A 27,188-nucleotide genomic window follows, 5' to 3' on the forward strand; every position below is an offset into this window, starting at 1 on the left:
CTCTCCCTGTCATCACTGTTGTCACTTTCTCTCCCTGTCGTCACAGTCGCCACTCTCCCTGTTGTCACCGTCGTCACTCTCTCTCTCTCTGTCGTTGCTCTCTCACCCTGTCGTCACTGTCGTCACTCTCTTTCCCTGTCGTCACTCTCTCTCCCTGTCGTCACTGTCATCACTCTCTCTCCCTGTCATCAATGTTGTCACTCTCTCTCCCTGTCATCACTGTTGTCACTCTCTCTCCCTGTCATCACTGTTGTCACTCTCTCTCCCTATCATCACTGTCATCACTCTCTCTCTCTGTCGTCACTGTCATCACTCTCTCTCCTTGTCATCACTCTCTCTCCCTGTCGTCACTGTCGTCACTCTCTCTCCCTGTTGTCACTGTCTTCATTCTCTCTCCCTGTTGTCACTGTCATCACTCTCTCTCCCTGTCGTCACCGTCGTCACTCTCTCTCCCTGTTGCCACTGTCCTCTCTCTCTCTCTGTCGTCACTGTCATCACTCTCCCTGTCATCAATCTCTCTCCCAGTCATCACTGTTGTCACTCTCTCTCCCTGTTGTTATTCTCTCTCCCTGTCATCACTCACCCTGTCATCACTCTCTCTCCCTGTCATCACTCTCTCTCTCTGTCGTCACTCTCTCTCTGTCATCACTGTCATCACTCTCTCTCCCTGTCATCACTGTTGTCACTCTCTCACTGTCGTCACCGTCGTCACTCTCTCTCCTTGTTGTCACTATCGTCACTCTCTCACTGTCGTCACTGTCATCACTCTCCCTGTCATCACTCTCTCTCCCTGTCATCACCGTCGTCACTCTCTCTCCTTGTCGTCACTGTTGTCTCTCACTCTCCCTGTCATGACTGTCGTCACTCTCCCTGTCATCACTGTCGTCACTCTCTCCCTGTCGTCACCGTCGTCACTCTCTCTCCCTGTTGTCACTGTCCTCACTCTCTCTCTCTCTCTGTCTTCACTGTCGTCACTCTCTCTCTCTGTCGTTACTGTCATCATTCTCTCTCCCTGTCATCACTCTCTCTCCCGCTTGTCACTGTCATCACTCTCTCTTCGTTTTGTCACTCTCTCTCCTTGTCATCATTGTCTCTCCCTGTTGTCACTGTCGTCACTCTCTCTCCCTGTCATCACTGTTTTCACTCTCTCTCCTTGTCGTCACCATTATCACTCTCTCTCCATGTCATCACTGTCATCACTCTCTCTCTCTCTCTGTCGTCACTGTCATCACTCTCTTTCCTTGTCCTCACTCTCTCTCCCTGTCGTCACTGTCGTCACTCTCTCTCCCTGTTGTCACTGTCTTCATTCTCTCTCCCTGTCGTCACTGTCGTCACTCTCTCTCCCTGTCGTCACTGTCGTCAATCTCTCTCACCCTGTCATCACTCTCTCTCCCTGTCGTCACTCTTTCTCCCTGTCATCACTCTCTCTCCCTGTCATCACTTTCTCTCTCTCTCTGTCGTCACTGTCGTCACTCTCTCTCCCTGTCGTCACTGTCTCTCTGAGTCATCACTGTCGTCACTCTCTCTCCCTGTCGTCACTGTCATCACTCTCTCTCCCTGTCGTCACTGTCATCACTCTCTCTCCCTGTCATCACTGTTGTCACTCTCTCTCCCTGTTGTTACTCTCTCTACCTGTCATCACTCACCCTGTTGTCACTCTCTCTCCCTGTCGTCACTGTTGTCACTCTCTCTCCCTGTCATCCCTCTCTCTCCCTGTCATCACTGTCTCTCCCTGTCGTCACTGTCATCACTCTCTATCCCTATCATCACTGTCGTCACTCTCTCCCTGTCGTCACCGTCGTCACTCTCTCTCCCTGTCGTCACTGTCGTCACTCTCTCACTGTCGTCACTGTCATCACTCTCTCTCCTTGTCATCACTCTCTCTCTCCCTTTCGTCACTGTAGTCACTCTCTCTCCGTGTTGTCACTGTCATCACTATCTCTCTCCCTGTCGTAACTGTCGTCACTCTCTCTCCCTATCGTCACTCTCTCCCTGTCATCACTGTTGTCACTTTCTCTCCCTGTCGTCACAGTCGCCACTCTCCCTGTTGTCACCGTCGTCACTCTCTCTCTCTCTGTCGTTGCTCTCTCTCCCTGTCGTCACTGTCGTCACTCTCTTTCCCTGTCGTCACTCTCTCTCCCTGTCGTCACTGTCATCACTCTCTCTCCCTGTCATCAATGTTGTCACTCTCTCTCCCTGTCATCACTGTTGTCACTCTCTCTCCCTGTCATCACTGTTGTCACTCTCTCTCCCTATCATCACTGTCATCACTCTCTCTCTCTGTCGTCACTGTCATCACTCTCTCTCCTTGTCATCACTCTCTCTCCCTGTCGTCACTGTCGTCACTCTCTCTCCCTGTTGTCACTGTCTTCATTCTCTCTCCCTGTTGTCACTGTCATCACTCTCTCTCCCTGTCGTCACTCTCTCTCCCTGTCGTCACCGTCGTCACTCTCTCTCCCTGTTGCCACTGTCCTCTCTCTCTCTCTCTGTCGTCACTGTCATCACTCTCTCTCCCTGTCATCACTTTCTCTCCCTGTCGTCACTGTCCTCACTCTCTCTCTCTGTCGTCACTGTCGTCACTCTCTCTCCCTGTCGTCACTCTCTCTCCCTGTCGTCACTGTCGTCAATCTCTCTCACCCTGTCATCACTATCTCTCTCTCTGTCATCACTATCTCTCTCTCTGTCGTCACTGTCGTCACTCTCTCTCCCTGTCGTCACTGTCTCTCCGAGTCATCACTGTCGTCACTGTCTCTCCGAGTCATCACTGTCGTCACTCTCTCTCCCTGTCGTCACTGTCGTCACTCTCTCTCCCTGTCATCACTGTCATCACTCTCTCTCCCTGTCATCAATGTTGTCACTCTCTCTCCCTGTCATCACTGTCATCACTCTCTCTCCCTGTCATCACCGTCGTCACTCTCTCTCCCTGTCATCACTGTCATCACCCTCTCTCCCTGTCGTCACTTTTTCTCCCTGTCATCACTCTCTCTCCCTGTCATCACTATCTCTCTCTGTCATCACTGTCGTCACTCTCTCTCCCTGTCGGCACTGTCTCTCCGAGTCATCACTGTCGTCACTCTCTCTCCCTGTCGGCACTGTCTCTCCCTGTCGTCCCTGTCGTCACTCTCTCTCCCTGTTGTCACTGTCATCACTCTCTCTCCCTTTCATCACTGTTGTCACTCTCTCTCCGTGTTGTTACTCTCTCTCCCTGTCATCACTCTCCCTGTCATCACTCTCTCTCCCTGTCATCACCGTCGTCACTCTCTCTCCTTGTCGTCACTGTTGTCTCTCACTCTCCCTGTCATGACTGTCGTCACTCTCCCTGTCATCACTGTCGTCACTCTCTCCCTGTCGTCACCGTCGTCACTCTCTCTCCCTGTTGTCACTGTCCTCACTCTCTCTCTCTCTGTCTGCACTGTCGTCACTCTCTCTCTCTGTTGTTACTGTCATCATTCTCTCTCTCTGTCATCACTCTCTCTCCCGCTTGTCACTGTCATCACTCTATCTCCGTTTTGTCACTCTCTCTCCTTGTCATTATTGTCTCTCCCTGTTGTCACTGTCGTCACTCTCTCTCCCTGTCATCACTGTTTTCACTCTCTCTCCCTGTCGTCACCATCATCACTCTCTCTCCCTGTCATCACTGTCATCACTCTCTCTCCTTGTCCTCACTCTCTCTCCCTGTCGTCACTGTCGTCACTCTCTCTCCCTGTTGTCACTGTCGTCATTCTCTCTCCCTGTCATCACTATCGTCACTCTCTCTACCTGTCGTCACTCTCTCTACCTGTCGTCACTGTCGTCACTCTCTCTCCCTTTCATCACTGTCATCAATCTCTCTCCCTGTCGTCACCGTCGTCACTCTCTCTCCCTGTCATCACTGTCGTCTCTCTCTCTCTGTCGTCACTGTCATCACTCTCTCTCCCTGTCATCACTTTCTCTCCCTGTCGTCACTGTCCTCACTTTCTCTCTCTGTCGTCACTGTCGTCACTCTCTTATCCTGTCGTCACACTCTCTCCCTGTCGTCACTGTCGTCATCCTCTCTCACCCTGTCATCTCTCTCTCCCTGTCGTCACTCTCTCTCCCTGTCATCACTATCTCTCTCTGTCGTCACTGTCGTCACTCTCTCTCCCTGTCGTCACTGTCTCTCTGAGTCATCACTGTCGTCACTCTCTCTCCCTGTCGTCACTGTCGTCACTCTCTCTCCCTGTCGTCACTGTCATCACTCTCTCTCCCTGTCATCACTGTTGTCACTCTCTCTCCCTGTTGTTACTCTCTCTACCTGTCATCACTCACCCTGTTGTCACTCTCTCTCCCTGTCGTCACTGTTGTCACTCTCTCTCCCTGTCATCCCTCTCTCTCCCTGTCATCACTGTCATCACTCTCTATCCCTGTCATCACTGTCGTCACTCTCTCCCTGTCGTCACCGTCGTCACTCTCTCTCCCTGTCGTCACTGTCGTCACTCTCTCACTGTCGTCACTGTCATCACTCTCTCTCCTTGTCATCACTCTCTCTCTCCCTTTCGTCACTGTAGTCACTCTCTCTCCGTGTTGTCACTGTCATCACTATCTCTCTCCCTGTCGTAACTGTCGTCACTCTCTCTCCCTGTCGTCACTCTCTCCCTGTCATCACTGTTGTCACATTCTCTCCCTGTCGTCACAGTCGCCACTCTCCCTGTTGTCACCGCCGTCACTCTCTCTCTCTCTCTGTCGTTACTCTCTCTCCCTGTCGTCACTGTCATCACTCTCTTTCCCTGTCGTCACTCTCTCTCCCTGTCGTCACTGTCATCACTCTCTCTCCCTGTCATCAATGTTGTCACTCTCTCTCCCTGTCATCACTGTTGTCACTCTATCTCCCTGTCATCACCGTCGTCACTCTCTCTTCCTATCATCACTGTCGTCACTCTCTCTCCTTGTCATCACTCTCTCTCCCTGTCGTCACTGTCGTCACTCTCTCTCCCTGTTGTCACTGTCTTCATTCTCTCTCCCTGTTGTCACTGTCATCACTCTCTCTCCCTGTCGTCACTCTCTCTCCCTGTCGTCACCGTCGTCACTCTCTCTCCCTGTTGCCACTGTTCTCTCTCTCTGTCTCTCTGTCGTCACTGTCATCGCTCTCTCTCCCTGTCATCACTTTCTCTCCCTGTCGTCACTGTCCTCACTCTCTCTCTCTGTCGTCACTGTCGTCACTCTCTCTCCCTGTCGTCACTCTCTCTCCCTGTCGTCACTGTCGTCAATCTCTCTCACCCTGTCATCACTATCTCTCTCTCTGTCATCACTATCTCTCTCTCTGTCGTCACTGTCGTCACTCTCTCTCCCTGTCGTCACTGTCTCTCCGAGTCATCACGGTCGTCACTGTCTCTCCGAGTCATCACTGTCGTCACTCTCTCTCCCTGTCGTCACTGTCGTCACTCTCTCTCCCTGTCCTCACTGTCATCACTCTCTCTCCCTGTCATCAATGTTGTCACTCTCTCTCTGTCATCACTGTCATCACTCTCTCTCCCTGTCATCACCGTCGTCACTCTCTCTCCCTGTCATCACTGTCATCACCCTCTCTCCCTGTCGTCACTTTTTCTCCCCGTCATCACTCTCTCTCCCTGTCATCACTATCTCTCTCTCTGTCGTCACTGTCGTCACTCTCTCTCCCTGTCGGCACTGTCTCTCAGAGTCATCACTGTCGTCACTCTCTCTCCCTGTCGGCACTGTCTCTCCGTGTCGTCACTGTCATCACTCTCTCTCCCTGTCGTCACTGTCGTCACTCTCTCTCCCTGTTGTCACTGTCATCACACTCTCTCCCTTTCATCACTGTTGTCACTCTCTCTCCCTGTTGTTACTCTCTCTCCCTGTCATCACTCACACTGTCGTCACTCTCTCTCCCTGTCATCACTGTCATCAATCTCTGTCCCTGTCATCACTCTCTCTCCCTGTCGTCACTGTCTCTCCCTGTCATCACTGTCATCGCTCTCTCTCCCTGTCGTTACTGTCGTCACTCTCTCTCTCTGTCGTCACTGTTGTCACTCTCTCTCTCTGTCGATACTGTCATCATTCTCTCTCCCTGTCATCACACTCTCTCCCGGTTGTCACTGTCATCACTTTCTCTCCGTTTTGTCACTCTCTCTCCTTGTCATCACTCTCTCTCCCTGTCATCAAGTTTTTCACTCTCTCTCACTGTTGTCACCATCATCACTCTCTCTCCCTGTCATTACTGTCATCACTCTCTCTCTCTGTCGTCACTGTCATCACTCTCTCTCCTTGTCCTCACTCTCTCTCCCTGTCGTCACTGTCGTCACTCTCTCTCCCTGTTGTCACTTTCGTCATTCTCTCTCCCTGTCGTCACTGTCGTCACTCTCTCTCCCTGTCGTCACTCTCTCTACCTGTCGTCACTGTCGTCACTCTCTCTCCATTTCATCACTGTCATCAATCTCTCTCCCTGTCGTCACCGTCGTCACTGTCTCTCCCTGTCGTCACTGTCATCTCTCTCTCCCTCTGTCGTCACTGTCATCACTCTCTCTCCCTGTCATCACTTTCTCTCCCTGTCGTCACTGTCCTCACTCTCTCTCTCTGTCGTCACTGTCGTCACTCTCTCTCCCTGTCGTCACTCTCTGTCCCTGTTGTCATTGTCGTCAATCTCTCTCACCCTGTCATCACTCTCTCTCCCTGTCGTCACTCTCTCTCCCTGTCATCACTCACTCTCCCTGTCATCACTAACTCTCTCTCTGTCGGCACTGTCGGCACTCTCTCTCCCTGTCGTCACTGTCTCTCCGAGTCATCACTGTCGTCACTTTCTCTCCCTGTCGTGACTGTCGTCACTCTCTCTCTGTTTCGTCACTGTCATCACTCTTTCTCCCTGTCATCACTATTGTCACTCTCTCTCCCTGTTGTTACTCTCTCTACCTGTCATCAATCACCCTGTTGTCACTCTCTCTCCCTGTCGTCACTGTTGTCACTCTCTCTCCCTGTTATCCCTCTCTTTCTCTGTCATCACTGTCTCTCCCTGTCGTCACTGTCATCACTCTCTATCCCTGTCATCACTGTCGTCACTCTCTCCCTGTCGTCACCTTCGTCACTCTCTCTCCCTGTCGTCACTGTCGTCACTTTCTCTCTGTCGTCACTGTCATCACTCTTTCTCCCTGTCGTCACTCTCTCTCCCTGTCATCACTGGCATCACTCTCTCTCTCCCTGTCGTCACTGTCATCACTCTCTCTCCCTGTCGTCACTGTCTCTCCGTGTCGTCACTGTCGTCACTCTCTCTCCCTGTCGTCACTGTCGTCACTCTCTCTCTCCTGTTGTAACTGTCATCACTCTCTCTCCCTGTCATCACTGTTGTCACTCTCTCTCCCTGTTGTAACTCTCTCTCCCTGTCATCACTCACCCTGTCGTCACTCTCTCTCCCTGTCATCACTGTCATCACTCTCTGTCCCTGTCATCACTCTCTCTCCCTGTCATCACTGTCTCTCCCTGTCATCACTGTCATCACTCTCTCTCCCTGTCATCACTGTCGTCACCTCTCTCCTGTTGTCACCGTCGTCACCTCTCTCCTTTTCGTCACTGTCGTCACTCTCACTGTCGTCACTGTAATCACTCTCCCTGTCATCACTCTCTCTCCCAGTCATCACTGTTGTCACTCTCTCTCCCTGTTGTTATTCTCTCTCCCTGTCATCACTCACCCTGTCATCACTCTCTCTCCCTGTCATCACTGTCGTCACTCTCTCTCCCTGTCATCACTCTCTCTCTCTGTCGTCACTCTCTTCTCTGTCATCACTGTCATCACTCTCTCTCCCTGTCATCACTGTTGTCACTCTCTCCCTGTCGTCACCGTCGTCACTCTCTCTCCTTGTCGTCACTGTCGTCACTCTCTCACTGTCGTCACTGTCATCACTCTCCCTGTCATTACTCTCTCTCTCTGTCATCACCGACGTCACTCTCTCTCCCTTGTCGTCACTGTCGTCACTTTCCTCCCTGTCGTCACTGTTGTCCCCTCACTCTCCCTGTCATGACTGTCGTCACTCTCCCTGTCATCACTGTCGTCACTCTCTCCCTGTCGTCACCGTCGTCACTCTCTCTCCCTGTTGTCACTGTCGTCACTCTCTCTCTCTGTCTGCACTGTCGTCACTCTCTCTCTCTGTCGTTACTTGTCATCATTCTCTCTCCCTGTCATCACTCTCTCTCCCGCTTGTCACTGTCATCACTCGCTCTTCGTTTTGTCACTCTCTCTCCTTGTCATCATTGTCTCTCCCCTGTTGTCACTGTCGTCACTCTCTCCTCCCTGTCATCACTGTTTTCACTCTCTCTCCCTGTCGTCACCATCATCACTCTCTCTCCCTGTCATCACTGTCATCACTCTCTCTCCTTGTCCTCACTCTCTCTCCCTGTCGTCACTGTCGTCACTCCTCTCTCCCTGTCGTCACTCTCTTTACCTGTCCGTCACTGTCGTCACTCTCTCTCTCCCTTTCATCACTGTCATCAATCTCTCTCCCTGTCGTCACCGTCGTCACTCTCTCTCCCTGTCGTCACTGTCGTCTCTCTCTCTCTCTCTCTGTCGTCACTGTCGTCTCTCTCTCTCTCTCTGTCGTCACTGTCATCACTCTCTCTCCCTGTCATCACTTTCTCTCCCTGTCGTCACTGTCCTCACTCTCTCTCTATGTCGTCACTGTCGTCACTCTCTCTCCCTGTCATCACTCTCTCTCCCTGTCGTCACTCTCTCTCCCTGTCATCACTCTCTCTCCCTGTCATCACTATCTCTCTCTCTGTCGTCACTGTCGTCATTCTCTCTCCCTGTCGTCACTGTCTCTCTGAGTCATCACTGTTTCGTCACTCTCTCTCCCTGTCGTCACTGTCGTCACTCTCTCTCACTGTCGTCACAGTCATCACTCTCTCTCCCTGTCATCACTGTTGTCACTCTCTCTCCCTGTTGTTACTCTCTACTCTCTCTACCTATCATCACTCACCCTGTTGTCACTCTCTCTCCCTGTCGTCACTGTTGTCACTCTCTCTCCCTGTCATCCCTCTCTCTCCCTGTCATCACTGTCTCTCCCTGTCGTCACTGTCATCACTCTCTATCCATGTCATCACTGTCGTCATTCTCTCCCTGTCTTCACCGCCGTCACTCTCTCTCCCTGTCGTCACTTTCTCTCTGTCATCACTGTCATCACTCTTTCTCCCTGTCATCACTCTCTCTCCCTGTCATCACTGTCATCACTCTCTCTCTCCCTGTCGTCACTGTCATCACTCTCTCTCCCTGTCGTCACTGTCTCTCTGTGTCCTCACTGTCGTCACTCTCTCTCCCTGTCGTCACTGTCGTCACTCTCTCTCCCTGTCGTCACTGTCGTCACTCTCTCTCCCTGTTGTAACTGTCATCACTCTCTCTCCCTGTCATCACTGTTGTCACTCTCTCTCCCTGTTGTAACTCTCTCTCCCTGTCATCACTCACCCTGTCGTCACTCTCTCTCCCTGTCATCACTGTCATCACTCTCTGTCCCTGTCATCACTCTCTCTCCCTGTCATCACTGTCTCTCCCTGTCATCACTGTCATCACTCTCTCTCCCTGTCATCACTGTCGTCACTCTCTCCCTGTTGTCACCGTCGTCACTCTCTCTCCTTTTCGTCACTGTCGTCACTCTCACTGTCGTCACTGTAATCACTCTCCCTGTCATCACTCTCTCTCCCAGTCATCACTGTTGTCACTCTCTCTCCCTGTTGTTATTCTCTCTCCCTGTCATCACTCACCCTGTCATCACTCTCTCTCCCTGTCATCACTGTCGTCACTCTCTCTCCCTGTCATCACTCTCTCTCTCTGTCGTCAATCTCTCTCTGTCATCACTGTCATCACTCTCTCTCCCTGTCATCACTGTTGTCACTCTCTCCCTGTCGTCACCGTCGTCACTCTCTCTCCTTGTCGTCACTGTCGTCACTCTCTCACTGTCGTCACTGTCATCACTCTCCCTGTCATTACTCTCTCTCTCTCTGTCATCACCGACGTCACTCTCTCTCCTTGTCGTCACTGTCGTCACTTTCTCCCTGTCGTCACTGTTGTCCCTCACTCTCCCTGTCATGACTGTCGTCACTCTCCCTGTCATCACTGTCGTCACTCTCTCCCTGTCGTCACCGTCGTCACTCTCTCTCCCTGTTGTCACTGTCGTCACTCTCTCTCTCTGTCTGCACTGTCGTCACTCTCTCTCTCTGTCGTTACTGTCATCATTCTCTCTCCCTGTCATCACTCTCTCTCCCGCTTGTCACTGTCATCACTCGCTCTTCGTTTTGTCACTCTCTCTCCTTGTCATCATTGTCTCTCCCTGTTGTCACTGTCGTCACTCTCTCTCCCTGTCATCACTGTTTTCACTCTCTCTCCCTGTCGTCACCATCATCACTCTCTCTCCCTGTCATCACTGTCATCACTCTCTCTCCTTGTCCTCACTCTCTCTCCCTGTCGTCACTGTCGTCACTCTCTCTCCCTGTCGTCACTCTCTTTACCTGTCGTCACTGTCGTCACTCTCTCTCCCTTTCATCACTGTCATCAATCTCTCTCCCTGTCGTCACCGTCGTCACTCTCTCTCCCTGTCGTCACTGTCGTCTCTCTCTCTCTCTCTCTGTCGTCACTGTCGTCTCTCTCTCTCTCTCTGTCGTCACTGTCATCACTCTCTCTCCCTGTCATCACTTTCTCTCCCTGTCGTCACTGTCCTCACTCTCTCTCTATGTCGTCACTGTCGTCACTCTCTCTCCCTGTCATCACTCTCTCTCCCTGTCGTCACTCTCTCTCCCTGTCATCACTCTCTCTCCCTGTCATCACTATCTCTCTCTCTGTCGTCACTGTCGTCATTCTCTCTCCCTGTCGTCACTGTCTCTCTGAGTCATCACTGTTTCGTCACTCTCTCTCCCTGTCGTCACTGTCGTCACTCTCTCTCACTGTCGTCACAGTCATCACTCTCTCTCCCTGTCATCACTGTTGTCACTCTCTCTCCCTGTTGTTACTCTCTCTACCTATCATCACTCACCCTGTTGTCACTCTCTCTCCCTGTCGTCACTGTTGTCACTCTCTCTCCCTGTCATCCCTCTCTCTCCCTGTCATCACTGTCTCTCCCTGTCGTCACTGTCATCACTCTCTATCCATGTCATCACTGTCGTCATTCTCTCCCTGTCTTCACCGCCGTCACTCTCTCTCCCTGTCGTCACTTTCTCTCTGTCATCACTGTCATCACTCTTTCTCCCTGTCATCACTCTCTCTCCCTGTCATCACTGTCATCACTCTCTCTCTCCCTGTCGTCACTGTCATCACTCTCTCTCCCTGTCGTCACTGTCTCTCTGTGTCCTCACTGTCGTCACTCTCTCTCCCTGTCGTCACTGTCGTCACTCTCTCTCCCTGTCGTCACTGTCGTCACTCTCTCTCCCTGTTGTAACTGTCATCACTCTCTCTCCCTGTCATCACTGTTGTCACTCTCTCTCCCTGTTGTAACTCTCTCTCCCTGTCATCACTCACCCTGTCGTCACTCTCTCTCCCTGTCATCACTGTCATCACTCTCTGTCCCTGTCATCACTCTCTCTCCCTGTCATCACTGTCTCTCCCTGTCATCACTGTCATCACTCTCTCTCCCTGTCATCACTGTCGTCACTCTCTCCCTGTTGTCACCGTCGTCACTCTCTCTCCTTTTCGTCACTGTCGTCACTCTCACTGTCGTCACTGTAATCACTCTCCCTGTCATCACTCTCTCTCCCAGTCATCACTGTTGTCACTCTCTCTCCCTGTTGTTATTCTCTCTCCCTGTCATCACTCACCCTGTCATCACTCTCTCTCCCTGTCATCACTGTCGTCACTCTCTCTCCCTGTCATCACTCTCTCTCTCTGTCGTCAATCTCTCTCTGTCATCACTGTCATCACTCTCTCTCCCTGTCATCACTGTTGTCACTCTCTCCCTGTCGTCACCGTCGTCACTCTCTCTCCTTGTCGTCACTGTCGTCACTCTCTCACTGTCGTCACTGTCATCACTCTCCCTGTCATTACTCTCTCTCTCTCTGTCATCACCGACGTCACTCTCTCTCCTTGTCGTCACTGTCGTCACTTTCTCCCTGTCGTCACTGTTGTCCCTCACTCTCCCTGTCATGACTGTCGTCACTCTCCCTGTCATCACTGTCGTCACTCTCTCCCTGTCGTCACCGTCGTCACTCTCTCTCCCTGTTGTCACTGTCGTCACTCTCTCTCTCTGTCTGCACTGTCGTCACTCTCTCTCTCTGTCGTTACTGTCATCATTCTCTCTCCCTGTCATCACTCTCTCTCCCGCTTGTCACTGTCATCACTCGCTCTTCGTTTTGTCACTCTCTCTCCTTGTCATCATTGTCTCTCCCTGTTGTCACTGTCGTCACTCTCTCTCCCTGTCATCACTGTTTTCACTCTCTCTCCCTGTCGTCACCATCATCACTCTCTCTCCCTGTCATCACTGTCATCACTCTCTCTCCTTGTCCTCACTCTCTCTCCCTGTCGTCACTGTCGTCACTCTCTCTCCCTGTCGTCACTCTCTTTACCTGTCGTCACTGTCGTCACTCTCTCTCCCTTTCATCACTGTCATCAATCTCTCTCCCTGTCGTCACCGTCGTCACTCTCTCTCCCTGTCGTCACTGTCGTCTCTCTCTCTCTCTCTGTCGTCACTGTCGTCTCTCTCTCTCTCTCTGTCGTCACTGTCATCACTCTCTCTCCCTGTCATCACTTTCTCTCCCTGTCGTCACTGTCCTCACTCTCTCTCTCTGTCGTCACTGTCATCACTCTCTCTCCCTGTCGTCACACTCTCTCCCTGACGTCACTGTCGTCAATCCCTCTCACCCTGTCATCACTCTCTCTCCCTGTCGTCACTCTCTCTCCCTGTCATCACTCTCTCTCCCTGTCATCACTATCTCTCTCTCTGTCGTCACTGTCGTCATTCTCTCTCCCTGTCGTCACTGTCTCTCTGAATCATCACTGTCGTCACTCTCTCTCCCTGTCGTCACTGTCGTCACTCTCTCTCACTGTCGTCACAGTCATCACTCTCTCTCCCTGTCATCACTGTTGTCACTCTCTCTCCCTGTTGTTACTCTCTCTACCTATCATCACTCACCCTGTTGTCACTCTCTCTCCCTGTCGTCACTGTTGTCACTCTCTCTCCCTGTCATCCCTCTCTCTCCCTGTCATCACTGTCTCTCCCTGTCGTCACTGTCATCACTCTCTATCCATGTCATCACTGTCGTCATTCTCTCCCTGTCTTCACTGCCGTCACTCTCTCTCCCTGTCGTCACTGTCGTCACTCTCTCACTGTCGTCACTGTAGTCACTCTCTCTCCCTGTCATCACTCTCTCTCTCCCTTTCGTCACTGTAGTCACTCTCTCTCCGTGTTGTCACTGTCATCACTATCTCTCTCCCTGTCGTAACTGTCGTCACTCTCTCTCCCTGTCGTCACTCTCTCCCTGTCATCACTGTTGTCACTTTCTCTCCCTGTCGTCACCGTCGCCACTCTCCCTGTTGTCACCGTCGTCACTCTCTCTTTCTCTGTCGTTACTCTCTCTCCCTGTCGTCACTGTCGTCACTCTCTTTCCCTGTCGTCACTCTCTCTCCCTGTCTTCACTGTCATTACTCTCTCTCCCTGTCATCAATGTTGTCACTCTCTCTCCCTGTCATTACTGTTGTCACTCTCTCTCCCTGTCATCACCGTCGTCACTCTCTTTCCCTGTCATCACTGTCATCACTCTCTCTCTCTGTCGTCACTGTCATCACTCTCTCTCCTTGTCATCACTCTCTCTCCCTGTCGTCACTCTCTCTCCCTGTTGTCACTGTCTTCATTCTCTCTCCCTGTTGTCACTGTCATCACTCTCTCTCCCTGTCGTCACTCTCTCTCCCTGTCGTCACCGTCGTCACTCTCTCTCCCTGTCGTCACTGTCGTCTCTCTCTCTCTCTCTCTCTCTCTCTCTCTGTCGTCACTGTCATCACTCTCTCTCCCTGTCATCACTTTCTCTCCCTGTCGTCACTGTCCTCACTCTCTCTCTATGTCGTCACTGTTGTCACTCTCTCTCCCTGTCGTCACTCTCTCTCCCTGTCGTCACTGTTGTCAATCTCTCTCACCTTGTCATCACTCTCTCTCCTTGTCGTCACTCTTTCTCCCTGTCATCACTCTCTCTCACTGTCATCACTATCTCTCTCTCTGTCGTCACTGCCGTCACTCTCTCTCCCTGTCGTCACTGTCTCTCCGAGTCATCACTGTCGTCACTCTCTCTCCCTGTCGTCACTGTCTCTCCGAGTCATCACTGTCGTCACTCTCTCTCCTTGTCGTCACTGTCGTCACTCTCTCTCCCTGTCATCACTGTCATCACTCTCTCTCCCTGTCATCAATGTTGTCACTCTCTCTCCCTGTCATCACTGTCGTCACTCTCTCTCCCTGTCATCACCATCGTCACTCTCTCTCCCTGTCATCACTGTCATCACCCTCTCTCCCTGTCGTCACTCTTTCTCCCTGTCATCATTCTCTCTCCCTGTCATCACTATCTCTCTCTCTGTCGTCACTGTCGTCACTCTCTCTCCCTGTCGTCACTGTCTCTCCGAGTCATCACTGTCGTCACTCTCTCTCCCTGTCGTCACTGTCTCTCGGTGTCGTCACTGTCGTCACTCTCTCTCCCTGTCGTCACTGTCGTCACTCTCTCTCCCTGTTGTCACTGTCATCACTCTCTCTCCCTGTCATCACTGTTGTCACTCTCTCTCCCTGTTGTTACTCTCTCTACCTGTCATCACTCACCTTGTTGTCACTCTCTCTCCCTGTCGTCACTGTTGTCACTCTCTCTCCCTGTCATCACTCACCCTGTCGTCACTCTCTCTCCCTGTCATCACTGTCATCACTCTCTGTCCCTGACATCACTCTCTCCCCTGTCGTCACTGTCTCTCCCTGTCATCACTGTCGTCACTCTCTCCCTGTTGTCACCGTCATCACTCTCTCTCCTTTTCGTCACTGTCGTCACTCTCTCACTGTCGTCACTGTCATCACTCTCCCTGTCATCACTCTCTCTCCCAGTCATCACTGTTGTCACTCTCTCTCCCTGTTGTTATTCTCTCTCCCTGTCATCACTCACCCTGTCATCACTCTCTCTCCCTGTCATCACTGTCGTCACTCTCTCTCCCTGTCATCACTCTCTCTCTCTCTGTCGTCACTCTCTCTCTGTCATCACTGTCATCACTCTCTCTCCCTGTCATGACTGTTGTCACTCTCTCCCTGTCATCACCGTCGTCACTCTCTCTCCTTGTCGTCACTGTCATCACTCTCTCACTGTCGTCACTGTCATCACTCTCCCTGTCATCACTCTCTCTCCCTGTCATCACCGTCGTCACTCACTCTCCTTGTCGTCACTGTCGTCACTTTCTCCATGTCGTCACTGTTGTCCCTCGCTCTCCCTGTCATGACTGTCGTCACTCTCCCTGTCATCACTGTCGTCACTCTCTCCCTGTCATTACCGTCGTCACTCTCTCTCCCTCTTGTCACTGTCATCACTCTCTCTCTCTCTGTCTGCACTGTAGTCACTATCTCTCTCTGTTGTTACTGTCATCATTCTCTCTCTCTGTCATCATTCTCTCTCCCGCTTGTCACTGTCATCACTCTATCTCCGTTTTGTCACTCTCTCTCCTTGTCATTATTGTCTCTCCCTGTTGTCACTGTCGTCACTCTCTCTCCCTGTCATCACTGTTTTCACTCTCTCTCCCTGTCGTCACCATCATCACTCTCTCTCCCTGTCATCACTGTCATCACTCTCTCTCCTTGTCCTCACTCTCTCTCCCTGTCGTCACTGTCGTCACTCTCTCTCCCTGTTGTCACTGTCGTCATTCTCTTTCCCTGTCATCACTATCGTCACTCTCTCTCCCTGTCGTCACTCTCTCTACCTGTCGTCACTGTTGTCACTCTCTCTCCCTTTCATCACTGTCATCAATCTCTCTCCCTGTCGTCACCGTCGTCACTCTCTCTCCCTGTCATCACTGTCGTCTCTCTCTCTCTGTCGTCACTGTCATCACTCTCTCTCCCTGTCATCACTTTCTCTCCCTGTCGTCACTGTCCTCACTTTCTCTCTCTGTCGTCACTGTCGTCACTCTCTTATCCTGTCGTCACACTCTCTCCCTGTCGTCACTGTCGTCATCCTCTCTCACCCTGTCATCTCTCTCTCCCTGTCGTCACTCTCTCTCCCTGTCATCACTCTCTCTCCCTGTCATCACTATCTCTCTCTCTGTCGTCACTGTCGTCACTCTCTCTCCCTGTCGTCACTGTCTCTCTGAGTCATCACTGTCGTCACTCTCTCTCCCTGTCGTCACTGTCGTCACTCTCTCTCCCTGTCGTCACTGTCATCACTCTCTCTCCCTGTCATCACTGTTGTCACTCTCTCTCCCTGTTGTTACTCTCTCTACCTGTCATCACTCACCCTGTTGTCACTCTCTCTCCCTGTCGTCACTGTTGTCACTCTCTCTCCCTGTCATCCCTCTCTCTCCCTGTCATCACTGTCATCACTCTCTATCCCTGTCATCACTGTCGTCACTCTCTCCCTGTCGTCACCGTCGTCACTCTCTCTCCCTGTCGTCACTGTCGTCACTCTCTCACTGTCGTCACTGTCATCACTCTCTCTCCTTGTCATCACTCTCTCTCTCCCTTTTGTCACTGTAGTCACTCTCTCTCCGTGTTGTCACTGTCATCACTATCTCTCTCCCTGTCGTAACTGTCGTCACTCTCTCTCCCTGTCGTCACTCTCTCCCTGTCATCACTGTTGTCACTTTCTCTCCCTGTCGTCACAGTCGCCACTCTCCCTGTTGTCACCGTCGTCACTCTCTCTCTCTCTGTCGTTACTCTCTCTCCCTGTCGCCACTGTCATCACTCTCTTTCCCTGTCGTCACTGTCTCTCCGAGTCATCACTGTCGTCACTGTCTCTCCGAGTCATCACTGTCGTCACTCTCTCTCCCTGTCGTCACTGTCGTCACTCTCTCTCCCTGTCATCACTGTCATCACTCTCTCTCCCTGTCATCAATGTTGTCACTCTCTCTCCCTGTCATCACTGTCATCACTCTCTCTCCCTGTCATCACCGTCGTCACTCTCTCTCCCTGTCATCACTGTCATCACCCTCTCTCCCTGTCGTCACTTTTTCTCCCTGTCATCACTCTCTCTCCCTGTCATCACTATCTCTCTCTCTGTCGTCACTCTCTCCCTGTCGGCACTGTCTCTCCGAGTCATCACTGTCGTCACTCTCTCTCCCTGTCGTCACTCTCTCTCCCTGTTGTCACTGTCATCACTCTCTCTCCCTTTCATCACTGTTGTCACTCTCTCTCCCTGTTGTTACTCTCTCTCCCTGTCATCACTCTCCCTGTCATCACTCTCTCTCCCTGTCATCACCGTCGTCACTCTCTCTCCTTGTCGTCACTGTTGTCTCTCACTCTCCCTGTCATGACTGTCGTCACTCTCCCTGTCATCACTGTCGTCACTCTCTCCCTGTCGTCACCGTCATCACTCTCTCTCCCTGTTGTCACTGTCTTCACTCTCTCTCTCTCTCTGTCTTCACTGTCGTCACTCTCTCTCTCTGTCGTTACTGTCATCATTCTCTCTCCCTGTCATCACTCTCTCTCCCGCTTGTCACTGTCATCACTCTCTCTTCGTTTTGTCACTCTCTCTCCTTGTCATCATTGTCTCTCCCTGTTGTCATTGTCGTCACTCTCTCTCCCTGTCATCACTGTTTTCACTCTCTCTCCTTGTCGTCACCATTATCACTCTCTCTCCATGTCATCACTGTCATCACTCTCTCTCTCTGTCGTCACTGTCGTCACTCTCTCTCCCTGTCATCACTGTTTTCACTCTCTCTCCTTGTCGTCACCATTATCACTCTCTCTCCCTGTCGTCACTGTCGTCACTCTCTCTCCCTGTTGTCACTGTCTTCATTCTCTCTCCCTGTCGTCACTGTCGTCACTCTCTCTCCCTGTCGTCACTCTCTCTCCCTGTCGTCACTGTCGTCAATATCTCTCACCCTGTCATCACTCTCTCTCCCTGTCGTCACTCTTTCTCCCTGTCATCACTCTCTCTCCCTGTCATCACTTTCTCTCTCTCTCTGTCGTCACTGTCGTCACTCTCTCTCCCTGTCGTCACTGTCTCTCTGAGTCATCACTGTTGTCACTCTCTCTCCCTGTCTTCACTGTCGTCACTCTCTCTCCCTGTCGTCACTGTCATCACTCTCTCTCCCTGTCATCACTGTTGTCACTCTCTCTCCCTGTTGTTACTCTCTCTACCTGTCATCACTCACCCTGTTGTCACTCTCTCTCCCTGTCGTCACTGTTGTCACTCTCTCTCCCTGTCATCCCTCTCTCTCCCTGTCATCACTGTCTCTCCCTGTCGTCACTGTCAACACTCTCTATCCCTGTCATCACTGTCGTCACTCTCTCCCTGTCGTCACCGTCGTCACTCTCTCTCCCTGTCGTCACTGTCGTCACTCTCTCACTGTCGTCACTGTCATCACTCTCTCTCCTTGTCATCACTCTCTCTCTCCCTTTCGTCACTGTAGTCACTCTCTCTCCGTGTTGTCACTGTCATCACTATCTCTCTCCCTGTCGTAACTGTCGTCACTCTCTCTCCCTGTCGTCACTCTCTCCCTGTCATTACTGTTGTCACTTTCTCTCCCTGTCGTCACAGTCGCCACTCTCCCTGTTGTCACCGTCGTCACTCTCTCTCTCTCTGTCGTTGCTCTCTCACCCTGTCGTCACTGTCGTCACTCTCTTTCCCTGTCGTCACTCTCTCTCCCTGTCGTCACTGTCATCACTCTCTCTCCCTGTCATCAATGTTGTCACTCTCTCTCCCTGTCATCACTGTTGTCACTCTCTCTCCCTGTCATCACTGTTGTCACTCTCTCTCCCTATCATCACTGTCATCACTCTCTCTCTCTGTCGTCACTGTCATCACTCTCTCTCCTTGTCATCACTCTCTCTCCCTGTCGTCACTGTCGTCACTCTCTCTCCCTGTTGTCACTGTCTTCATTCTCTCTCCCTGTTGTCACTGTCATCACTCTCTCTCCCTGTCGTCACCGTCGTCACTCTCTCTCCCTGTTGCCACTGTCCTCTCTCTCTCTCTGTCGTCACTGTCATCACTCTCCCTGTCATCAATCTCTCTCCCAGTCATCACTGTTGTCACTCTCTCTCCCTGTTGTTATTCTCTCTCCCTGTCATCACTCACCCTGTCATCACTCTCTCTCCCTGTCATCACTCTCTCTCTCTCTGTCGTCACTCTCTCTCTGTCATCACTGTCATCACTCTCTCTCCCTGTCATCACTGTTGTCACTCTCTCACTGTCGTCACCGTCGTCACTCTCTCTCCTTGTTGTCACTATCGTCACTCTCTCACTGTCGTCACTGTCATCACTCTCCCTGTCATCACTCTCTCTCCCTGTCATCACCGTCGTCACTCTCTCTCCTTGTCGTCACTGTTGTCTCTCACTCTCCCTGTCATGACTGTCGTCACTCTCCCTGTCATCACTGTCGTCACTCTCTCCCTGTCGTCACCGTCGTCACTCTCTCTCCCTGTTGTCACTGTCCTCACTCTCTCTCTCTCTGTCTTCACTGTCGTCACTCTCTCTCTCTGTCGTTACTGTCATCATTCTCTCTCCCTGTCATCACTCTCTCTCCCGCTTGTCACTGTCATCACTCTCTCTTCGTTTTGTCACTCTCTCTCCTTGTCATCATTGTCTCTCCCTGTTGTCACTGTCGTCACTCTCTCTCCCTGTCATCACTGTTTTCACTCTCTCTCCTTGTCGTCACCATTATCACTCTCTCTCCATGTCATCACTGTCATCACTCTCTCTCTCCCTGTCGTCACTGTCATCACTCTCTCTCCCTGTCATCACTGTTGTCACTCTCTCTCCCTGTTGTTACTCTCTCTACCTGTCATCACTCACCCTGTTGTCACTCTCTCTCCCTGTCGTCACTGTTGTCGCTCTCTCTCCCTGTCATCCCTCTCTCTCCCTGTCATCACTGTCTCTCCCTGTCGTCACTGTCATCACTCTCTATCCCTGTCACCACTGTCGTCACTCTCTCCCTGTCGTCACCGTCGTCACTCTCTCTCCCTGTCGTCACTGTCGTCACTCTCTCACTGTCGTCACTGTCATCACTCTCTCTCCTTGTCATCACTCTCTCTCTCCCTTTCGTCACTGTAGTCACTCTCTCTCCGTGTTGTCACTGTCATCACTATCTCTCTCCCTGTCGTAACTGTCGTCACTCTCTCTCCCTATCGTCACTCTCTCCCTGTCATCACTGTTGTCACTTTCTCTCCCTGTCGTCACAGTCGCCACTCTCCCTGTTGTCACCGTCGTCACTCTCTCTCTCTCTGTCGTTGCTCTCTCTCCCTGTCGTCACTGTCGTCACTCTCTTTCCCTGTCGTCACTCTCTCTCCCTGTCGTCACTGTCATCACTCTCTCTCCCTGTCATCAATGTTGTCACTCTCTCTCCCTGTCATCACTGTTGTCACTCTCTCTCCCTGTCATCACTGTTGTCACTCTCTCTCCCTATCATCACTGTCATCACTCTCTCTCTCTGTCGTCACTGTCATCACTCTCTCTCCTTGTCATCACTCTCTCTCCCTGTCGTCACTGTCGTCACTCTCTCTCCCTGTTGTCACTGTCTTCATTCTCTCTCCCTGTTGTCACTGTCATCACTCTCTCTCACTGTCGTCACTCTCTCTCCCTGTCGTCACCGTCGTCACTCTCTCTCCCTGTTGCCACTGTCCTCTCTCTCTCTCTCTGTCGTCACTGTCATCACTCTCTCTCCCTGTCATCACTTTCTCTCCCTGTCGTCACTGTCCTCACTCTCTCTCTCTGTCGTCACTGTCGTCACTCTCTCTCCCTGTCGTCACTCTCTCTCCCTGTCGTCACTGTCGTCAATCTCTCTCACCCTGTCATCACTATCTCTCTCTCTGTCATCACTATCTCTCTCTCTGTCGTCACTGTCGTCACTCTCTCTCCCTGTCGTCACTGTCTCTCCGAGTCATCACTGTCGTCACTGTCTCTCCGAGTCATCACTGTCGTCACTCTCTCTCCCTGTTGTCACTGTCGTCACTCTCTCTCCCTGTCATCACTGTCATCACTCTCTCTCCCTGTCATCAATGTTGTCACTCTCTCTCCCTGTCATCACTGTCATCACTCTCTCTCCCTGTCATCACCGTCGTCACTCTCTCTCCCTGTCATCACTGTCATCACCCTCTCTCCCTGTCGTCACTTTTTCTCCCTGTCATCACTCTCTCTCCCTGTCATCACTATCTCTCTCTCTGTCATCACTGTCGTCACTCTCTCTCCCTGTCGGCACTGTCTCTCCGAGTCATCACTGTCGTCACTCTCTCTCCCTGTCGGCACTGTCTCTCCCTGTCGTCCCTGTCGTCACTCTCTCTCCCTGTCATCACTGTTTTCACTCTCTCTCCTTGTCGTCACCATTATCACTCTCTCTCCATGTCATCACTGTCCTCACTCTCTCTCCCTGTCGTCACTGTCATCACTCTCTCTCCCTGTTGTCACTGTCGTCACTCTCTCTCCCTGTCATCCCTCTCTCTCCCTGTCATCACTGTCTCTCCCTGTCGTCACTGTCATCACTCTCTATCCCTGTCATCACTGTCGTCACTCTCTCCCTGTCGTCACCGTCGTCACTCTTTCTCCCTGTCGTCACTGTCGTCACTCTCTCACTGTCGTCACTGTCATCACTCTCTCTCCTTGTCATCACTCTCTCTCTCCCTTTTGTCACTGTAGTCGCTCTCTCTCCGTGTTGTCACTGTCATCACTATCTCTCTCCCTGTCGTAACTGTCGTCACTCTCTCTCTCCCTGTCGTCACTCTCTCCCTGTCATCACTGTTGTCACTTTCTCTCCCTGTCGTCACAGTCGCCACTCTCCCTGTTGTCACCGTCGTCACTCTCTCTCTCTCTGTCGTTGCTCTCTCTCCCTGTCGTCACTGTCGTCACTCTCTTTCCCTGTCGTCACTCTCTCTCCCTGTCGTCACTGTCATCACTCTCTCTCCCTGTCATCAATGTTGTCACTCTCTCTCCCTGTCATCACTGTTGTCACTCTCTCTCCCTGTCATCACTGTTGTCACTCTCTCTCCCTATCATCACTGTCATCACTCTCTCTCTCTGTCGTCACTGTCATCACTCTCTCTCCTTGTCATCACTCTCTCTCCCTGTCGTCACTGTCGTCACTCTCTCTCCCTGTTGTCACTGTCTTCATTCTCTCTCCCTGTCGTCACTCTCTCTCCCTGTCGTCACCGTCGTCACTCTCTCTCCCTGTTGCCACTGTCCTCTCTCTCTCTCTCTGTCGTCACTGTCATCACTCTCTCTCTCCCTGTCATCACTTTCTCTCCCTGTCGTCACTGTCCTCACTCTCTCTCTCTGTCGTCACTGTCGTCACTCTCTCTCCCTGTCGTCACTCTCTCTCCCTGTCGTCACTGTCGTCAATCTCTCTCACCCTGTCATCACTATCTCTCTCTCTGTCATCACTATCTCTCTCTCTGTCATCACTGTCGTCACTCTCTCTCCCTGTCGTCACTGTCTCTCCGAGTCATCACTGTCGTCACTGTCTCTCCGAGTCATCACTGTCGTCACTCTCTCTCCCTGTCGTCACTGTCGTCACTCTCTCTCCCTGTCATCACTGTCATCACTCTCTCTCCCTGTCATCAATGTTGTCACTCTCTCTCCCTGTCATCACTCTCTCTCCCTGTCATCACCGTCGTCACTCTCTCTCCCTGTCATCACTGTCATCACCCTCTCTCCCTGTCGTCACTTTTTCTCCCTGTCATCAATCTCTCTCCCTGTCATCACTATCTCTCTCTCTGTCATCACTGTCGTCACTCTCTCTCCCTGTCGGCACTGTCTCTCCGAGTCATCACTGTCGTCACTCTCTCTCCCTGTCGGCACTGTCTCTCCCTGTCGTCACTCTCTCTCCCTGTTGTCACTGTCATCACTCTCTCTCCCTTTCATCACTGTTGTCACTCTCTCTCCCTGTTGTTACTCTCTCTCCCTGTCATCACTCTCCCTGTCATCACTCTCTCTCCCTGTCATCACCGTCGTCACTCTCTCTCCTTGTCGTCACTGTTGTCTCTCACTCTCCCTGTCATGACTGTCGTCACTCTCCCTGTCATCACTGTCGTCACTCTCTCCCTGTCGTCACCGTCGTCACTCTCTCTCCCTGTTGTCACTGTCCTCACTCTCTCTCTCTCTCTGTCTTCACTGTCGTCACTCTCTCTCTCTGTCGTTACTGTCATCATTCTCTCTCCCTGTCATCACTCTCTCTCCCGCTTGTCACTGTCATCACTCTCTCTTCGTTTTGTCACTCTCTCTCCTTGTCATCATTGTCTCTCCCTGTTGTCACTGTCGTCACTCTCTCTCCCTGTCATCACTGTTTTCGCTCTCTCTCCTTGTCGTCACCATTATCACTCTCTCTCCATGTCATCACTGTCATCACTCTCTCTGTCGTCACTCTCTCTCCCTGTCATCACTGTTTTCACTCTCTCTCCTTGTCGTCACCATTATCACTCTCTCTCCATGTCATCACTGTCCTCACTCTCTCTCCCTGTCGTCACTGTCGTCACTCTCTCTCCCCGTTGTCACTGTCTTCATTCTCTCTCCCTGTCGTCACTGTCGTCACTCTCTCTCCCTGTTGTCTCTCTCTCCCTGTCGTCACTGTCGTCAATCTCTCTCACCCTGTCATCACTCTCTCTCCCTGTCGTCACTCTTTCTCCCTGTCATCACTCTCTCTCCCTGTCATCACTTTCTCTCTCTCTCTGTCGTCACTGTCGTCACTCTCTCTCCCTGTCGTCACTGTCTCTCTGAGTCATCACTGTCGTCACTCTCTCTCCCTGTCGTCACTGTCGTCACTCTCTCTCCCTGTTGTCACTGTCATCACTCTCTCTCCCTGTCATCACTGTTGTCACTCTCTCTCCCTGTTGTTACTCTCTCTACCTGTCATCACTCACCCTGTTGTCACTCTCTCTCCCTGTCGTCACTGTTGTCACTCTCTCTCCCTGTCATCCCTCTCTCTCCCTGTCATCACTGTCTCTCCCTGTCGTCACTGTCATCACTCTCTATCCCTGTCATCACTGTCGTCACTCTCTCCCTGTCGTCACCGTCGTCACTCTCTCTCCCTGTTGTCACTGTCGTCACTCTCTCACTGTCGTCACTGTCATCACTCTCTCTCCTTGTCATCACTCTCTCTCTCCCTTTCGTCACTGTAGTCACTCTCTCTCCGTGTTGTCACTGTCATCACTATCTCTCTCCCTGTCGTAACTGTCGTCACTCTCTCTCCCTGTCGTCACTCTCTCCCTGTCATCACTGTTGTCACTTTCTCTCCCTGTCGTCACAGTCGCCACTCTCCCTGTTGTCACCGTCGTCACTCTCTTTCCCTGTCGTCACTCTCTCTCCCTGTCGTCACTGTCATCACTCTCTCTCCCTGTCATCAATGTTGTCACTCTCTCTCCCTGTCATCACTGTTGTCACTCTCTCTCCCTGTCATCAATGTTGTCACTCTCTCTCCCTGTCATCACTGTTGTCACTCTCTCTCCCTGTCATCACTGTTGTCACTCTCTCTCCCTATCATCACTGTCATCACTCTCTCTCTCTGTCGTCACTGTCATCACTCTCTCTCCTTGTCATCACTCTCTCTCCCTGTCGTCACTGTCGTCACTCTCTCTCCCTGTTGTCACTGTCTTCATTCTCTCTCCCTGTTGTCACTGTCATCACTCTCTCTCTCTGTCGTTGCTCTCTCTCCCTGTCGTCACTGTCGTCACTCTCTTTCCCTGTCGTCACTCTCTCTCCCTGTCGTCACTGTCATCACTCTCTCTCCCTGTCATCAATGTTGTCACTCTCTCTCCCTGTCATCACTGTTGTCACTCTCTCTCCCTGTCATCACTGTTGTCACTCTCTCTCCCTATCATCACTGTCATCACTCTCTCTCTCTGTCGTCACTGTCATCACTCTCTCTCCTTGTCATCACTCTCTCTCCCTGTCGTCACTGTCGTCACTCTCTCTCCCTGTTGTCACTGTCTTCATTCTCTCTCCCTGTTGTCACTGTCATCACTCTCTCTCCCTGTCGTCACTTTCTCTCCCTGTCGTCACCGTCGTCACTCTCTCTCCCTGTTGCCACTGTCCTCTCTCTCTCTCTCTGTCGTCACTGTCATCACTCTCTCTCCCTGTCATCACTTTCTCTCCCTGTCGTCACTGTCCTCACTCTCTCTCTCTGTCGTCACTGTCGTCACTCTCTCTCCCTGTCGTCACTCTCTCTCCCTGTCGTCACTGTCGTCAATCTCTCTCACCCTGTCATCACTATCTCTCTCTCTGTCATCACTGTTTTCACTCTCTCTCCTTGTCGTCACCATTATCACTCTCTCTCCATGTCATCACTGTCATCACTCTCTCTCTCTGTCGTCACTGTCGTCACTCTCTCTCCCTGTCATCACTGTTTTCACTCTCTCTCCTTGTCGTCACCATTATCACTCTCTCTCCATGTCATCACTGTCCTCACTCTCTCTCCCTGTCGTCACTGTCGTCACTCTCTCTCCCTATTGTCACTGTCTTCATTCTCTCTCCCTGTCGTCACTGTCGTCACTCTCTCTCCCTGTCGTCACTCTCTCTCCCTGTCGTCACTGTCGTCAATCTCTCTCACCCTGTCATCACTCTCTCTCCCTGTCGTCACTATTTCTCCCTGTCATCACTCTCTCTCCCTGTCATCACTTTCTCTCTCTCTCTCTGTCGTCACTGTCGTCACTCTCTATCCCTGTCGTCACTGTCTCTCTGAGTCATCACTGTCGTCACTCTATCTCCCTGTCGTCACTGTCGTCACTCTCTCTCCCTGTCGTCACTGTCATCACTCTCTCTCCCTGTCATCACTGTTGTCACTCTCTCTCCCTGTTGTTACTCTCTCTACCTGTCATCACTCACCCTGTTGTCACTCTCTCTCCCTGTCGTCACTGTTGTCACTCTCTCTCCCTGTCATCCCTCTCTCTCCCTGTAATCACTGTCTCTCCCTGTCGTCACTGTCATCACTCTCTATCCCTGTCATCACTGTCGTCACTCTCTCCCTGTCGTCACAGTCGTCACTCTCTCTCCCTGTCGTCACTGTCGTCACTCTCTCACTGTCGTCACTGTCATCACTCTCTCTCCTTGTCATCACTCTCTCTCTCCCTTTCGTCACTGTAGTCACTCTCTCTCCGTGTTGTCACTGTCATCACTATCTCTCTCCCTGTCGTAACTGTCGTCACTCTCTCTCCCTGTCGTCACTCTCTCCCTGTCATCACTTTTGTCACTTTCTCTCCCTGTCGTCACAGTCGCCACTCTCCCTGTTGTCACCGTCGTCACTCTCTCTCTCTCTGTCGTTGCTCTCTTTCCCTGTCGTCACTCTCTCTCCTTGTCATCACTCTCTCTCCCTGTCGTCACTGTCGTCACTCTCTCTCCCTGTTGTCACTGTCTTCATTCTCTCTCCCTGTTGTCACTGTCATCACTCTCTCTCCCTGTCGTCACTCTCTCTCCCTGTCGTCACCGTCGTCACTCTCTCTCCCTGTTGCCACTGTCCTCTCTCTCTCTCGTCACTGTCATCACTCTCTCTCCCTGTCATCACTATCTCTCCCTGTCGTCACTGTCCTCACTCTCTCTCTCTGTCGTCACTGTCGTCACTCTCTCTCCCTGTCGTCACTCTCTCTCCCTGTCGCCACTGTCGTCAATCTCTCTCACCCTGTCATCACTATCTCTCTCTCTGTCATCACTATCTATCTCTCTGTCGTCACTGTCGTCACTCTCTCTCCCTGTCGTCACTGTCTCTCCGAGTCATCACTGTCGTCACTGTCTCTCCGAGTCATCACTGTCGTCACTCTCTCTCCCTGTCGTCACTGTCGTCACTCTCTCTCCCTGTCATCACTGTCATCACTCTCTCTCCCTGTCATCAATGTTGTCACTCTCTCTCCCTGTCATCACTGTCATCACCCTCTCTCCCTGTCGTCACTTTTTCTCCCTGTCATCACTCTCTCTCCCTGTCATCAGTATCTCTCTCTCTGTCGTCACTGTCGTCACTCTCTCTCCCTGTCGGCACTGTCTCTCCGAGTCATCACTGTCGTCACTCTCTCTCCCTATCGTCACTGTCGTCACTCTCTCTCCCTGTTGTCACTGTCATCACTCTCTCTCCCTTTCATCACTGTTGTCACTCTCTCTCCCTGTTGTTACTCTCTCTC

Source organism: Pseudophryne corroboree, unplaced genomic scaffold (assembly GCF_028390025.1).
Source record: "Pseudophryne corroboree isolate aPseCor3 unplaced genomic scaffold, aPseCor3.hap2 scaffold_573, whole genome shotgun sequence".
NCBI lineage: Eukaryota > Metazoa > Chordata > Amphibia > Anura > Myobatrachidae > Pseudophryne > Pseudophryne corroboree.